The sequence below is a fragment of the Pseudophryne corroboree genome, chromosome 5, assembly GCF_028390025.1.
Source record: "Pseudophryne corroboree isolate aPseCor3 chromosome 5, aPseCor3.hap2, whole genome shotgun sequence".
NCBI classification, from domain to species: Eukaryota; Metazoa; Chordata; class Amphibia; order Anura; family Myobatrachidae; genus Pseudophryne; species Pseudophryne corroboree.
In genome coordinates, this window is record NC_086448.1 from 117,064,885 (window position 1) to 117,081,243 (window position 16,359).

The 16,359-nt window shown below is 42.9% G+C and overlaps 1 protein-coding gene and 1 long non-coding RNA gene across 10 annotated transcripts in view; one reads left to right on the forward strand and one right to left on the reverse strand.

Moving 5' to 3' along the window:
* The window catches only part of LOC134927329 (uncharacterized), a 28,298-nt gene extending 22,732 nt beyond the window's left edge, over positions 1–5,566 (reverse strand). The window contains exons 1-2 of the long non-coding RNA XR_010177614.1: positions 5,521–5,566; positions 5,159–5,303 (exon numbers count right to left, since the gene is read on the reverse strand). This is a non-coding gene — a long non-coding RNA (uncharacterized LOC134927329). The remainder of the gene's footprint in view (positions 1–5,158; positions 5,304–5,520) is intronic.
* The window catches only part of KIAA1217 (KIAA1217 ortholog), a 1,254,604-nt gene that overhangs the window by 671,883 nt on the left and 566,362 nt on the right, over positions 1–16,359 (forward strand). The window lies entirely within an intron of this gene.

Here is a 16,359-nt window from a genome sequence, read left to right on the forward strand (position 1 = left end):
TGTTAGCACAGTACTACAGATAATATGAATTTGTATCGCATAGAATCTGTATTCTGGTTATTTAAGGACATTTTACCAGGTCATGCTCTAGTCATCTATGTACAATTATTGAAATTGAAGATAAACATTAAACAGCTGCTTCATTATCAGTAAAGAAAATGCTAAAAAGTCAGATGGAAAATGTGCAATGCATTTGGAAGAATAAATACATCATTAGGATGTTCATTAAGTGATCTTCCTGATCTTATTTGTGGATGTTTGTGTTCATGTTTTGCATAAGCTACGCACTTTTTTAATATAGGAAAAATGAGGCTGCACCCATGATGGGCTCATTTACTGACAAGTGGCTATGGGGCAGGTCTACTATAGACACGCATCACAGTGATAGAAACCTCCTATAGTCACATAACCATGCAGCTAAGTGACATTCAGTTGCCTGGCTGGGAGCGGTAAGAGTGGTCTTATTGCGTAACCGAGGTGGGTCCAGGGTCGGACTGGCCCACAGGGGTACCAGGGAAACCACCAATAGGCCCCACAACCTGAGTGCCCACTCCTTCCTCTAGGGATCAGGTTCCAGACTATGCACTTGTGTTATACATGGTAGAATGGTAGATATGTTGCATTACACCGCACTAAACTATTGTGTATTTCAAGCTGGCCACACCCCCTTTGTAGGCTAACCACATCCCTAAGTATAGGCCACTATAACTGCATTACCCCGGTGGGCCCTTCCTGTCCCAGTTCGACACTGGGTGGGTCTGTACTTGTATGACCTAGGTTACCGGCTAATGACTGCACAGTTACGCTGGCAGCCCTGACTCTGACTTTCAGATCCATTTATGAAAACAAAAAATACAGAAAGTCCAAAATAGACAGGGTATTCTGTGCTAGTAGATAGAGTCCATAAAGAGCCAGGGAGACTTCTATTTTTATGAAAGTAGGAAAATCTAGCAATTACAAAGTAAAAGGGTGTACATCAGGCATGTCAAACTCATGGTCATCCAGTTGTTGTGAAACTACAAGTCCCAGCATGCTTTACCAGCAAATCAGTGGAAGGTATGCTGGCAAAGCATGCTGGGACTTGTAGTTTAGTTTCACAACAGCTGGAGGGCCACGAGTTTGACATGCCTGGTGTACATTATATATTACAAAGTATCTATCTATCTATCTATCTATCTATCTATCTATCTATTAGGCCCTACACACTGGGCGATAATAGTCAAAGATATGAACGATCTCATTCATTAATGAACGAGATACCATTCATATATTTGAGTGTGGAGGCACCAGCGATGAACGATGCGCGGCCCCGCGCTCGTTCATCGCTGGTGCCTTGTCGCCTGTGCATGGAGGCCAATATGGACGATCTCGCCCATATTTGCCTGCGCTGCTATGGAGCCGGGTGACAGGTGGAGTGAATAAACTTTACTCCCCCGTCACCTCCCCACCACCGCCGGGTCGCCCATCAGTGGTATCCGCCGTTGGGCAGCTCTGCAGCGGATCGCTAAATGTGTAGGGCCCTTATCACTTTTGTATCCTTTATGCAAACAAAGGCTTAGGTAGGTATGGTTCTTTGTCTACTAATGGCATAAAAACGGGGGGAGCAGCAGTAAAAACAATGCTGTTGGGAGGTGTGTAACGCTCACTATTGCTCTGCAGACTACTTGGAATGTAGAGAGTGCAACGCTCATCGCTGCTCCTGGGAATGTAGAGAGTGTGTAACGCTCACTGCTGCTCTGTAGACTTCTGGAAATGTTGGGAGGGATGTGACGCTCATCGCTGCTCTGCAGACTTCCAGTAAATGTGTCTCACTCACCACTGCTCTGTGAATGTGGGGAATGTGTAATGCAGGCCATACATCAGCATCATGATTCACTGACTCCCTGATCCACTGACCATCGATTATTGGCGATTTTTCAGGGAATCAGAGAAATTCTATACGCTTAAAATCCCTGATTTGCTGAGCCCAATAATTTTTTGGTTGGGATCAGCAAATCAGGGAAATCCAACATATTGGATTTCCCCTGATCCCCAGACCCAGTTGCAGATGTATGGGCGCCTAAATGGCCACAACTGCTGTGCACACTACTGGGAATGTTGGGAAGTGTGTACATTCTCTGCTGCTCTGTATACTTCTGGGAATGTTGGGAGGTGTGTAATGCTCCCCACTGCTCTGTACATTTCTATGAATGCTGGGAGGTGTAACTCTCTAGCTGTTCTGCAGACTACTGTGAATGTTGGGAGGTGTGTGACGCTCACCATTGCTCTGTAGACTACTGTGAAAGTGGGGTGGTGTGTGATGCTACTGGGAATGTTGGGAGGTGTGTGACACTCACCACTGCTGTGTAGACTTCTGGGAATGTTGGGAGATGTGTGATGCTCACCATTGCTCTGTAGGCTACTGGGGATGTTGGGAGGTGTGTGACACTCACCACTGCTCTGTAGATTACTGTGAATGTTGGGAGCTGTGTGACACTTACCATTGCTCTGTAGGCTACTGTGAAGGTGGTGTGGTGTGTGATGCTACTGGGAATGTTGGGAGGTGTGTGACGCTCACCACTGCTCTGTAGACTACTGGGAATGTTGGGAGGTGTGTGATGCTTACCACTGCTCTGTAGACTACTGGGAATGTTGGGAGGTGTGTGATTCTCACCACTGCTCTGTAGGCTACTGGGAATGTTGGGAGGTGTGTGATGCTCACCACTGCTCTGTAGGCTACTGGGAATGTTGGGAGGTGTGTGATGCTTACCACTGCTCTGTAGGCTACTGGGAATGTTGGGAGGTGTGTGATGCTCCCCACTGCTCTGTAGGCTACTGGGAATGTTGGGAGGTGTGTGATGCTTACCACTGCTCTGTAGACTACTGGGAATGTTGGGAGGTGTGTGATGCTCCCCACTGCTCTGTAGACTACTGGGAATGTTGGGAGGTGTGTGATGCTCCCCACTGCTCTGTAGACTACTGGGAATGTTGGGAGGTGTGTGATGCTTACCACTGCTCTGTAGACTACTGGGAATGTTGGGAGGTGTGTGATGCTTACCACTGCTCTGTAGGCTACTGGGAATGTTGGGAGGTGTGTGACGCTCACCACTGCTCTGTAGGCTACTGGGAATGTTGGGAGGTGTGTGATGCTTACCACTGCTCTGTAGGCTACTGGGAATGTTGGGAGGTGTGTGATGCTTACCACTGCTCTGTAGGCTACTGGGAATGTTGGGAGGTGTGTGATGCTTACCACTGCTCTGTAGGCTACTGGGAATGTTGGGAGGTGTGTGACGCTCACCACTGCTCTGTAGGCTACTGGGAATGTTGGGAGGTGTGTGATGCTTACCACTGCTCTGTAGGCTACTGGGAATGTTGGGAGGTGTGTGATGCTTACCACTGCTCTGTAGGCTACTGGGAATGTTGGGAGGTGTGTGATGCTTACCACTGCTCTGTAGGCTACTGGGAATGTTGGGAGATGTGTGACGCTCACCACTGCTCTGTAGACTACTGGGAATGTTGGGAGGTGTGTGATTCTCACCACTGCTCTGTAGACTACTGGGAATGTTGGGAGGTGTGTGATGCTCCCCACTGCTCTGTAGGCTACTGGGAATGTTGGGAGGTGTGTGATGCTTACCACTGCTCTGTAGGCTACTGGGAATGTTGGGAGGTGTGTGATGCTCACCACTGCTCTGTAGGCTACTGGGAATGTTGGGAGGTGTGTGATGCTCACCACTGCTCTGTAGACTACTGGGAATGTTGGGAGGTGTGTACTGTCGGGATGCGGTTATGTGGCTCGCGCACAGGATTCCGGTGGTCAACATACCGCCGTTGGGATCCTGAAGACTGACAATGCTGCCAGCCATAATACCGGCTAACAGGGGCTATTCCCACTCGTGGGTGTCCACGTAACCCATAGAGTGGGAATAGAACCTGTGGTGTTGCGCTCGGCCCCCTGCCAGCATACTGGCGGCCAGGAAACCGGCGTTGGTATGCTGGATCCCCTAACTCCACGGCCGGCCACGTAACTCCAACCCATACTGTCACACTACTTTCACCAAAAATTGCTTGTTTAGTTCTGCATCCTTTAGTATGCATCTTGCTTTCTCCACTAGTGTGCGCTTTGGTCACTGACACCGTTTTCTTCAGGAGTGTAGGTGATGGTCAGTTGATGTTCAATTCAGTAGTTCTTTAGGAAGAACTTCACATCTTTGTTTAGATATTCCTCCACCATTATCAGATGTTAAGGTTTTTAGTCTGTCACCTTTTGATTTTGTACATGTTTCTGTTCTGTATTTTTTTTTCCATGACTTCTCTTTGATAAGGTATACTGTATGTGCGTCATTATTGTGATGTCATCAATCAACGTAATTAAGTATCTGTAACCACTTATCGACTTGAATTCCATTGGACCACAAACCTCTGTATGTACTCTTGACGCGGATCCTGGGAGATTCAGGAATCAGCAAATGTACAGTAGCCCATTTGGTCCCTGGCTAAGATCTCTGGGTGTCTTTTTTGATTTGTGGCAGGAGCAGAATGATCTCCTAATACATTTTTAGGCACTTTTCTATGTAGCAAACTGCTACAAAAATTTAGTGTAAGACTGTTTACTGTTTTTAGTTTCTGGTTTTATTTGCCCCTTAAAGAGATGAACATAGAGGAGTACTGCAAGCCATATTGTGGGCAGAATCAACATGCATTCAGAGGCAGCCTATCAAATCCCAGGGAACCACGGAAGTCAGTGAATTACTTCCTGAGGTACAACGTGCAAGAAACATTTTCAAATGCAGCTCGTCACTTGAATAGAAACAAGTAATATCACTGTCACTATGAATTACGTTACATTTGAATATTTCAGTCCACAATATGGCTACCTCCTCTGTGTGTAGACAATAGGCTCCCTATAAAGCCTGACTAAAACTTATTTTGATATTCACACAGACAGATACTGTACTTCTTTATTACGATGATAATGAAGTCCACAGCCTTGTTATACATATACATATTTTGTAGACTGTTCTCTCACCACACTTGATATAATTACAATATGTTAGATAGCCACAGTTATAAATTTCACTGGGCCAGCTGTTGGCTAACATGGCAGAAGATTACCTAGCCATGAAGTCAACTGATCTTATTTAGAGATGTGCAGTTCAGTTTTTCAGAAATCCAAACTCACCTGAATTTAAGATACCGGAGTCAAATGGAATTCTGGACCTTCCCTTGGTTTGGCACTCAGAATCAGAATTAGAATCAGAATCTTTGGTTCTGGATTGCTTGTAAGTCCCTCTCGTGATTTCTGCCATTTACACTCAGGAGAGTGGCTGGAAATGACAGGAAGTTAATGTTATTGATGTTAATACTACTATAGCACAAAAATAGGTCCAAATTACGTGATTTTAGTTGTTTTTATCTAATTTCCGGAAATCCAAAACCATATCCGAACCAAAACTCTTGAGGGTGGTTTTGCCAAAACCGAATACCAAAACACTGAAGATGCTTATGGCAAAACTAAAAACCAAAACATGAGTGTTCACGCACATCCCTAATCTTGTTCTGCCTCCTGTCCGGTTTTGCCACATCGAAGTCCACAGCATAATAAGAATACCGAGTAATCTCATCAGCCCAATATAATTAAAATCCATTGGGTAATCATGTAAATAAATATGGATGACATTGCCCTCCGTAATATGAGGAACAGCTTGTAACAACATTCCAATTGAATGACTCTTGTCCGGTGGCAGTGTGCAGTCTCTGGCAAAAATGAATTTGTCATGCACGGAAAAGAACATAACAACCTTTTAAATATGCAAAATAGATTTAATGACACAACCTACTCTATAAGGGGTGACATCAGCAATTATTTATTTTACAAAGTAAAAAAACCCTCTGTTTAATTTATGTTTAATGTTTCATTTACATAATGAGTGGCGTTACCCCCCACAATACACATATAGGTTTGTGAATACAGCGAGCCTACACAGCTGTGGCCTTTGCCCTTTGTTGTTAAGTTTTAGAGAATCGCTGAAAAAAACTATAAAATGGAATCTGCCGAGCATTGTTATTCCATTCAATGCGGTACAAATTGACGATGATTAGCAATGGTTTGAATCGCGTAGCTTTATTTTTTGTTATCCATAGAACATGAACATTTTGCTACAAAGATCTTAACATGGTTGCAGAATATTATGCATCGAACATAAACCTCCAATTAATCAAAAGAATAGTTTTTTTCCCCTTTTTTATTGTATTAAAATGTGCAAATAATAGACTGCAGCAAATCTTATGAATAAGAAAATATGCATTTGTACTTAATTTTCAATGAAATTGCTGAACTTCCTGTGTAGTTTGTACATTTGAGAAAGAAAAGAAAATTGAAGTAAAGATCAGTGAAATCAATGTCAATAGTAAAATCAGTCTTCTCAACCAGAGATTTTTATTCATATTTCATAATACCCTAAGCTATATGAAATAATGTATGCCTAATGCTACTTACATGGTAGCATTAGGTTGTCAGAATCTAAGGTCTTGCTCAAAGCAGTGGCAATCGCAGAATTTTCATGGGGGGGTTTCCGTACATATATGTACCGTATATACTGTATGTGTGTATAAATATAAATTATATATAAATATATACATACAGACTCTGAAGTGCTCTGCTGTGATATTATATATATATATATATATATATATACACAGGTGTATATATAGCTTTACACACACACACACATATATATATATATATATATATATATATACAGGTTGAGTATCCCATATCCAAATATTCCGAAATACGGAATATTCCGAAATACGGAATTTTTTGAGTGAGAGTTAAATAGTGAAACCTTTGTTTTTTGATGGCTCAATGTACACAAACTTTGTTTAATACACAAAGTTACTAAAAATATTGTATTAAATGACCTTCAGGCTGTGTGTGTAAGGTGTATATGAAACATAAATAAATTGTGTGAATGTAGACACACTTTGTTTAATGCACAAAGTTATAAAAAATATTGGCTAAAATTGACTTCAGGCTGTGTGTATAAGGTGTATATGAAACACAAATGCATTCTGTGCTTAGACTTAGGTCCCATCACCATGATATCTCATTATGGTATGTAATTATTCCAAAATACGGAAAAATCCGATATCCAAAATACCTCTGGTCCCAAGCATTTTGGATAAGGGATACTCAACCTGTATATATATATATATATATATATATATATATCACATATACAGTACCTAGACATTAATCCACAAAAATACTGTATAGTAGCATACTGTATACAAAAACAATACTTAAAACGCACACATAGCATACATGCATATACAAACACACACTGCTGCAGAGTCAGTGGGAGGCGGAGTGCCAGAGACAGTCACTGCCTCACTGGTTCAGCCTCCACTTCACCGCTACCCCGCGCCTCACCCGACCCGACTCATTCACACAGCTTCACAACAGAAGTATCTGGGAAGAGCCGCGCACTGCCGCTATGGCTCTCCCTACTTGCGGGCTGCCTCTCAGCCCAAAAAAATATATATCGTTCAACAGCGCCGATTGATCAGTGGCCATGGGGGTGGGGTGGGGGGGTTTCTAGGTACTTAGAAACCCCCCCTGCGTGCACGTGTGCAAAGTGCTAACTCCTTCTTTACTCTGTGACTGGTATCCAATTAGCTGCAGTAATTTACTGCAGCTAACGGCCTGGGGCAATCCAATTAGCCCCGATAAGTAGCAGTTATTGGGAGTTATGCAGCTTTATCAGCGACAAGCAGCCGCCGGAGACCCGTTTTTTTTTCTTGCAATAATGCGTGGGAACTTATTCCGGATCCCATGTGTTATCGTCCAAAATTTGGTCATATACCCCACAATAATTGGATAGCCCGATAATACTCAGACTATTTTTGCTGTGTGGTAAATTACTGCATGCAATTGGATACCAGCCTAATTATTGCAAGCAGGGGCATCTAGAGGGGCGGAAGTGGGTACTAATTACTTGGGCCCAGGCCACGCCCACCCATTTCCCGGGCCCATGGCCACTCCCGGCAGCCCTGATTGCAAGAGTGTCTCTCAAAGTAACTTCTGAAAGTGCTGTTTGCAACTATTTTTGAATGAATCTTCTTGATTTTGTTTTGTGTGCACGGAATTTACATATTAAACTTTTTATGTCTTTTATGAAGAAATGGATGGTGAGGGGGCTAGGTACATCCATGCTTAAAGGCAAACACAATGTTATTTTATTTTGTGGGATGAAATACTGTATTGAGCTGTTTAATTGACATTCAAGGAGTGTATAGGTCCCATATACTGGGTGCCACAGAGCCTTGCTTCCTCCACAGAAGGAGCTGATGATTTTTTTTATACATCCTCTGAGATGCAAGTGATTGGCCTCAGTACATATGTGCGGTGGGATGTCTTGTGCACCTTCCAAGTGAACTTTATATGAAAATGTATTTCTACCACTGTAAAAACATAAAATAATATACAATATACTATATTTCCATATGATATCACCTCACTTCTATCATTAATTTAAGCCTTAAATACGGCTGGAACAAGCGGTTATATAGGAGATAAAAAAGAAGAAAGAAAGATTGACAGGAATGGTCAAGGAAGTGGTTGCAACCTTGACTTTTAAAGGGCAGAATCAGTTAGCCACGGGACTTACCGTGCAGCTGCAGCTCTCGGGTTTTATGCCTGGAGCTATTAAATTATTTGCCAATTTTCACTTGCGATAAGACTGGGTTAAGTGTCTGGAGGTATGGAATTACACGGCATGGTAATGCGGATATTGAGGCTAATTCATGCACCCACACTTTCTGCGGGGGGGGGGGGGGCACAGGAAATGCGATTGCCCCTGGAAACGGGGCGGCAACGCTCCGTTTCCAGGGCGAAGACGGAGCATTGCGAGGGCGATGCGGCGTGAACAGGGGGCAGAGGAGGCCAAACGGCGGAGTGTCCGGGGGAACGTGATCACGGTAGCCGCATGACGTCACACACAGCCGCCACGATCGAGAACATGGTGGCAGGCCTCCTGCAGGCGCAGCTAAGCTGCGCCGGCGGGAGGCTTTCTCATTTTCTGCTAGCAAGCAGAAATTGCGATGCCTTCGCAATTTCTGCTTGTTGAACGGGGGGAGGCGCCGGTCAGCATGCGCTCCAAAGGATTGCAAATTCTGCTGATTAGCAGAATTTGCAATACTTACTGAATTAGGCCCCTTGTGCAGGGTATCAGCAATAATTGAATAGCTTAGGGCACAGCTGTAGCTGTGTGGTAAGTCCCGTGGCTGATTGAATCTGCCCCTAAGTGTGCACATTTCCAATCAGACTCAGAAACCTGCAAAAGATTGTATAGAGGGATTATTTTGAGTGATTACTAAATAAACCAAATTAGGATGTGCTTTGTGTTATATGTAATACAGAATTTGTGGCCCATTCGCAGCTACTCACGTCATTGTGTAAGGAATCGGATGGCCTTTCTTTTTTCCCCAGGAGTCCATGAAAGCTCCTCAAAATTGCAAGCATGACATTTATGCAGCGTTTACACCTAACGTTTGTGTATTCCTTAATATTACAGTCATTAGGCTGACCACTAATGGTCGACAGTGACTAGGTCGACACCTGAAATAGGTCGGCACGGTCATTAGGTCGACATGGCTAAGGTCGGCATGGAAAAAGGTCGATATGAGGTTTTTTTTTTCTCAGGTGTCGTTTCCTTTTCTAGGAAAGGTTATTGAAAAAGTGGTTGCAAATCAACTGGAAACCCGCCTGACAACCCATGATATCTATGATCTATTCCAATCAGGATTCAGGAGAAGATATAGCACTGAAACAGCCCTGGTGTGTGTGTTAAATGATCTTCTGATGGCAAGAGACAGAGGTGACTGTTCAATATTTATCCTTCTGGATCTCTCTGCAGCATTTGATACCGTGGACCATGGGCTTCTGATTGAGCGACTGATACATTTTTGTGGACTGGATGGCACAGTCCTAAGCTGGTTCAAATCATTTCTCACAGGTAGGTCCCAGAGAGTATCGTCTGAATTATACTCCTCACCACCAGTGCCATTGCCATGTGGTGTCCCACAAGGTTCTATACTATCCTATTAGTGTATCAGGAAGAATAATAAAGCTTGGGGTGTTTTGAAGCACTACAGTTTCAATAATGGGCTATTACTCAAAGAATATTCAGCAATAGTGTCCCAGTTGTCATAACCAGACCGCTGAAGAAAGGGGCTACAGAAATATGCAATGGGATTAAGAACACTAACACTAATCTAGTCATTGGAGCCAGGGGCATTAGAGAGCCACGCCGGGCCCCGGTAATAGCCAAATCAGGGGGCTTGTCTACGACCCCGAAAAATGATTGCAGAGCTGCATAGCGGTCCAGCGTGCTCCACAGGGGGCACCATGTATTCGGGGGGGGGGGGGGCAGGTAGGGCGCTGGAGGGGGCACACACTTCCTACCTTGCTTGCTCGGTAGCGGGTCCATCCTCCTCGGCCGGTGGAGGCGCCATCTTCCCAGTGTCATCTGGGAGGATGGCGCATGTGCAAATAGGAGTGTATATGGCACTACTGTTGCCATAAGAATGGACACGTGTTCTCCTCTTCTATTGTGACATTTTGTGCACTTGCACAAGTGGTTATGGACGTAAAATTGGGTTAACCCAGCACACTGTATTCGAATGTTCCCACACATGGTATTTTTGGGGAACATTTTGTTATTATTTGTAAGTATTTTTTTATCAAATATGATTTTGAGATGTTTAAGGGTCGATTTATCACTATTCCCATTTGAGGATGTGGATGGGATGTGATAAAATCTGCCCAATCCGCACTGCGATAATTGATTACATTGCATGGATGTATCAGTTATCGCATGCAGTGATCATATTCTATAGATTGTAAGCTTGCGAGCAGGGCCTTCCTACCTCTATGTCTGTCTGTTTTTACCCAGTTTTGTTCTATTACTGTTGTTCTAATTGTAAAGCGCAACGGAATAAGCTGCGCTATATAAGAAACTGTTAATAAAATAAATAAATAAATATTCACCAAATCTGGGGATCGGTAACCGGAGCTTCTGGAGAGCTGCTGGTTGTTGAGGTTCCCTGCTACTGTGACCTCCAGTGCTGTAAAGTGAGCTGCCGCTTTGCAGCATCGCTTTACTGCGTCGGAGGTCACAGGAGCAGCAGGGAGTCCCGATGACAGGTAGCCCGCACCGGATCACCGATCACCGGACCATGGGGATGTAAGTATGTTTTTTTGGGGGGGTTCACTTTTTCTTTTCTTTTTTACACACTGATCAGCTTGTGAAAACACCCCTTTTCACATTTTTCTTTGTAAAAAACAGGTTAAGAAATATGCCCCTTAGTGATCTCACAGCATTTGGTAACAAAATTATCCAAAATAACCAGGGAAAGTACCTGACCTATGTACTTATCCACCTTGGATGACTGATCTCCGGGAGGCCCAGACAGAGGGCAGGGTCGTCTCTTGCCCCTGAGCTGATAGCTGAGGGTACCAGATTTTTTAAAATCGGCCCTGGGGAACTGTAGATATCCGATATCAAAGCATGGTTCCCTGTCTGAGCCTGTTAAAAACTATTTCTGTCCAGATATGTCTGGTTCTGTCCGACTTAGAATTTTTCTGAAGGTACCTTTCAAAATCTGGGACTCTCCCCTTTCGTTTATCCCTACCTTGTTCAGAACCGGATAATTCAGCCTTCCAGCAGCCAGTCCGTGCTCCAGCTCCACACGCCTGGCATTCAGTTCTATATATTTGTCGATGGATTGCTCCTTAAACCGGAACCCCAAGACCCTGGTACCCCATGAAAGGTGGGAGTCCCTAGTTTTTTATCCAAGCCCCAGGAACCGGAGATATCCGTGGTCAAGCAAGCTTAGAAATATTAAGCCCACTCCACTATCCACCCTTCCCCCGCATACTTAACACACCCTACCACCCTGGTAGTCATGTACCTGGACCCCTTGATTCTTCCCAATGCCCACCATCTACAGTTTAGTGTTCTCCCTCCAGACCCATCTCACTAACCCCCACCCCATCCGTGCTGTAAATTAATAATTAGCATAAATTACTGCTCCAGGTCCTGCATGCGGAGCAGAACATAGAACACCCCCTACTGGCCGTGGGACATCACAGCTGCAGCCGATAGCGCCTCCAACCCCCACTGCTTTGCCAAGGAGCCTACACTGCTGTTAAGACGGCCATGGGAGAGGGTGGTCCAACTGGGAGAATGGCACAGCAAATTGCATCATCACCGCCTCTCAACCCACCTACCTCAATTGAGAAGTGGTGACATTAGGGTTGTCTATCAATGGGGTAACCATCGCTGGTCAGTGGAGTTTAACCATTGTGGGAAGAGTCTATCAATGGTTAAACTATCGATGATTCAGGTCTGCGCATGCTCAAACCACCGGGACCTGTCATTGATAGTAAATCTATTGCCTATCTGAAGGAAACCATCAATAGTTGCTAACTATTGATGGTTGATGGCGAGGTGGAATGCAGGGTTGTCCATTCTTTTGGGAACCAGGTGATTCCTGAGAGTGTAGGCAGGTGTGACACTTGTTTATATAACAATAGAGTTATAATTCTGTTGAGGCAGGTAGTAAACAAATACAGGTCTTAATTCAGTAGCTTCAGAACAAACATAGAAGTATGTCTATAAGAAATATATACTGTATCAAAGACTGACTATTCAGTGATTTCTGACCCTCTACCTGTGGCCTCCATAAGAAAATAATATAGTCTGGGCTCACTTTCTTATATAGATTATATGACACTAGCATTATTGTAATTAAGAACATGTATAAAACATACTCATCCTTGTGCTTTTGAGATTTGACTTATCGCAGGATATACTTGAACAAAGTGGTTATAATTGACTCCACAATGAGTGCATACTGTATAAAGAGCTCTGCAGGGAGCTGCTAGAATCAGGTTTCCCAATGAGAGCAGAATTTAGCTTAACATAGATGTCGAATATTGAATTATAGAAACCGGTATATAAAAATGTCTTTTCATATTTTCACTTTGCTAATATAATACACTAAATTATTCTACCCTTATATTTTTCTGCATAAGAAAGAAATCTAATAACCCTCTATAGGATTAAATTGTTGCAGGGTAGCAGTAATATTCTAAGTAATACTGTGAATATTTTCCCAGGCTGACAAATAACTGTCCTATGTTATGCCTGTCAAAAAAATCTATTTTAGATTAATAGAAATAAAAGTTAAGTTTTAACTTATTTACTAAACAAAATTAAAAGAGTGCGCCACACATTAAGCCTTCTTTAGCTGAAACTCACTAGCGGTTTCTCCTAACCCCTTAAACTTACATTGTATTTTGCTTAAGGGCGCACCTCCAACCAAACTTATTAGATACTGTACTTTGGGCGGTATTCAATTTGTTTCACCCCCTTCCACACTCGTTCTGCTTCTGCTGACGGGCATGGTATAATCATTTCAACTCGGAGGGCACCCAACCCTTTATGCAGCTAAACCTGATTACTATGGGCGCAATATGAGCCATAACGGGGATCACTGTAGAATGGAGATTGGCCGTGATATATCATTTGAATACCGCCCTTTGTGCTTATACAACAAAAAAAAAATTCCTTATCGGTTGGTTAACACTAAGAAATTCATATTATTATCGCTAGAGACCTGCGCATAGTCTTTTCAGACTGGATGTCTCCCCTGTAACTACATAAAACAATCTGAACAATTCATATATAAAATATAATCAACAGTAATTGAATAAATATATATTTTTAGTGACTTAATAACACTAGCTTATAAATAAATTGAATAAATAATATATTATACTATAGTTACAGTAGACACAACCGCATCAATTTGGGTACTTGTCATTGCAAACAACAAAGCATGTTCTCAGGAATGAGTTGTAAGCTGCGGGTCTTGGTAAACCACAGAATCGTGAAGGCTGGCTCATGTTTGTACCCAAAATACCTGACTTCCTGCCAAATGCAGTTGTTGGCATGTGTTCAAATCACAGCTCACTATTCTCCTTATCTGTTCAAGCAACACACTGGCCATTTGCATGTGAATTATTAGTTGTTATTTGGCACGAATGTTCTGGTATTTTACCAATTAGTGGGCTGGAAATGATGCCAGATTCCTAAATATTGCATTTGGGACTGATTTGTTTGCTACATTCCGTCCTTTGTATGAAGAATACATTAAGGGACTTCCTACAGGGAGAGTTGTATGTTATTTTCATTTTTCTTTTTATTAACTCATGGAACTTTGTGAAACCCCGACTTCCTTTTCTTAACCTATTTTTATCCATAGCTTCAAGGAAACATTATGTTAGAGAACAGTGGTTTGTCCGGGATATGTACTATATGCAGTTAATCCAGATCGAAGAATTAGTGTGTTATATCCCGTTAGTTATATCATATTGATTTTTATTTGTTTTCTAGACTCTATCTGCAAAATGAATTTACACGTAAGCCCGCATCAGCCACTTAGTATGTACGGTGCAGCTACAGTTGTGCTCATAAGTTTACATACCCTAGCAGAATTTGTGATTTTCTGGCCATTTGTCAGAGAATATGAATGATAACTCACAAACTTTTCTTTCACTCATGGTTAGTGGTTGGGTGAAGCCATTTATTGTCAAACAACTGTGTTTACTCTTTTTAAATCATAATGACAACAGAAACTACCCAAATGACCCTGATCAAAAGCTTACATACCCCAGTTCTTAATAGTGATGAGCGGGTTCGGATCCTCGGGATCCGAACCCGCCCGAACTTCACCTTTTTTTTCACGGGTCCGAGCGACTCGGATCCTCCCGCCTTGCTCGGTTAACCCGAGCGCGCCCGAACGTCATCAACCCGCTGTCGGATTCTCGCGAGATTCGGATTCTATATAAGGAGCCGCGCGTCGCCGCCATTTTCACACGTGCATTGAGATTGATAGGGAGAGGACGTGGCTGGCGTCCTCTCTGTTATAGTAGAAGAAAAGAGTAAAGAGACTGAGTGACTTATAATTGTGGGGAGGATTGGGGACGGGGAGCAGCTGTTGGAGTACAGTGCAGGGTTTTGATTATACCACCAGTGAGTTTAATCCTTTGTTTCTCTGCCTGAAAAAAACGCTCCACCATATCTGTGCTCACTCAGTGTGCTGCACTGCTGCATGATATATCTGTGCTGAGTGCACTGCTCAGTGCTCACACTGCCTAATTGTGGGGACTGGGGCGCAGTTATAGCAGGAATACAGTGCACAGTTTTGCTGACAGTGACCACCAGTCCAATATACGTTTGTCTGCCTGAAAAACACTCCTGTGGTGGCTTTTTTTTTCTTCATACTAGTTTAGCAGTCTGCTGACAGTGTCCACCAGGTCCGTTATTATTATACAGTATATTATATATATATATAGCAGTACGGTAGGCCACGGCTGTACCTACCTCTGTGTCGTCAGTGCACTCGTCGTCCATAAGTAATATAATACTATACTATCCATCCATCTACATTGTATACCTGTGGTGGCTTTTTTTTTCTTCATACTAGTTTAGCAGTCTGCTGACAGTGTCCACCAGGTCCGTTATTATTATACAGTATATTATATATATATATAGCAGTACGGTAGGCCACGGCTGTATCTACCTCTGTGTCGTCAGTGCACTCGTCGTCCATAAGTAATATAATACTATACTATCCATCCATCTACATTGTATACCTGTGGTGGCTTTTTTTTCTTCATACTAGTTTAGCAGTCTGCTGACAGTGTCCACCAGGTCCGTTATTATTATACAGTATATTATATATATATATATATAGCAGTACGGTAGGCCACGGCTGTACCTACCTCTGTGTCGTCAGTGCACTCGTCGTCCATAAGTAATATAATACTATAATTGTATACCTGTGGTGGCTTTTTTTTTTCTTCATACTAGTTTAGCAGTCTGCTGAGAGTGTCCACCAGGTCCGTTATTATTATACAGTATATTATATATATATATAGCAGTACGGTAGGCCACGGCTGTACCTACCTCTTTGTGGTCAGTGCACTCGTCGTCCATAAGTAATATAATACTATACTATCCATCCATCTACATTGTATACCTGTGGTGGCTTTTTTTTTCTTCATACTAGTTTAGCAGTCTGCTGACAGTGTCCACCAGGTCCGTTATTATTATACAGTATATTATATATATATATAGCAGTACGGTAGGCCACGGCTGTACCTACCTCTGTGTCGTCAGTGCACTCGTCGTCCATAAGTAATATAATACTATACTATCCATCCATCTACATTGTATACCTGTGGTGGCTTTTTTTTTCTTCATACTAGTTTAGCAGTCTGCTGACTGTCCACCAGGTCCGTTATTATTA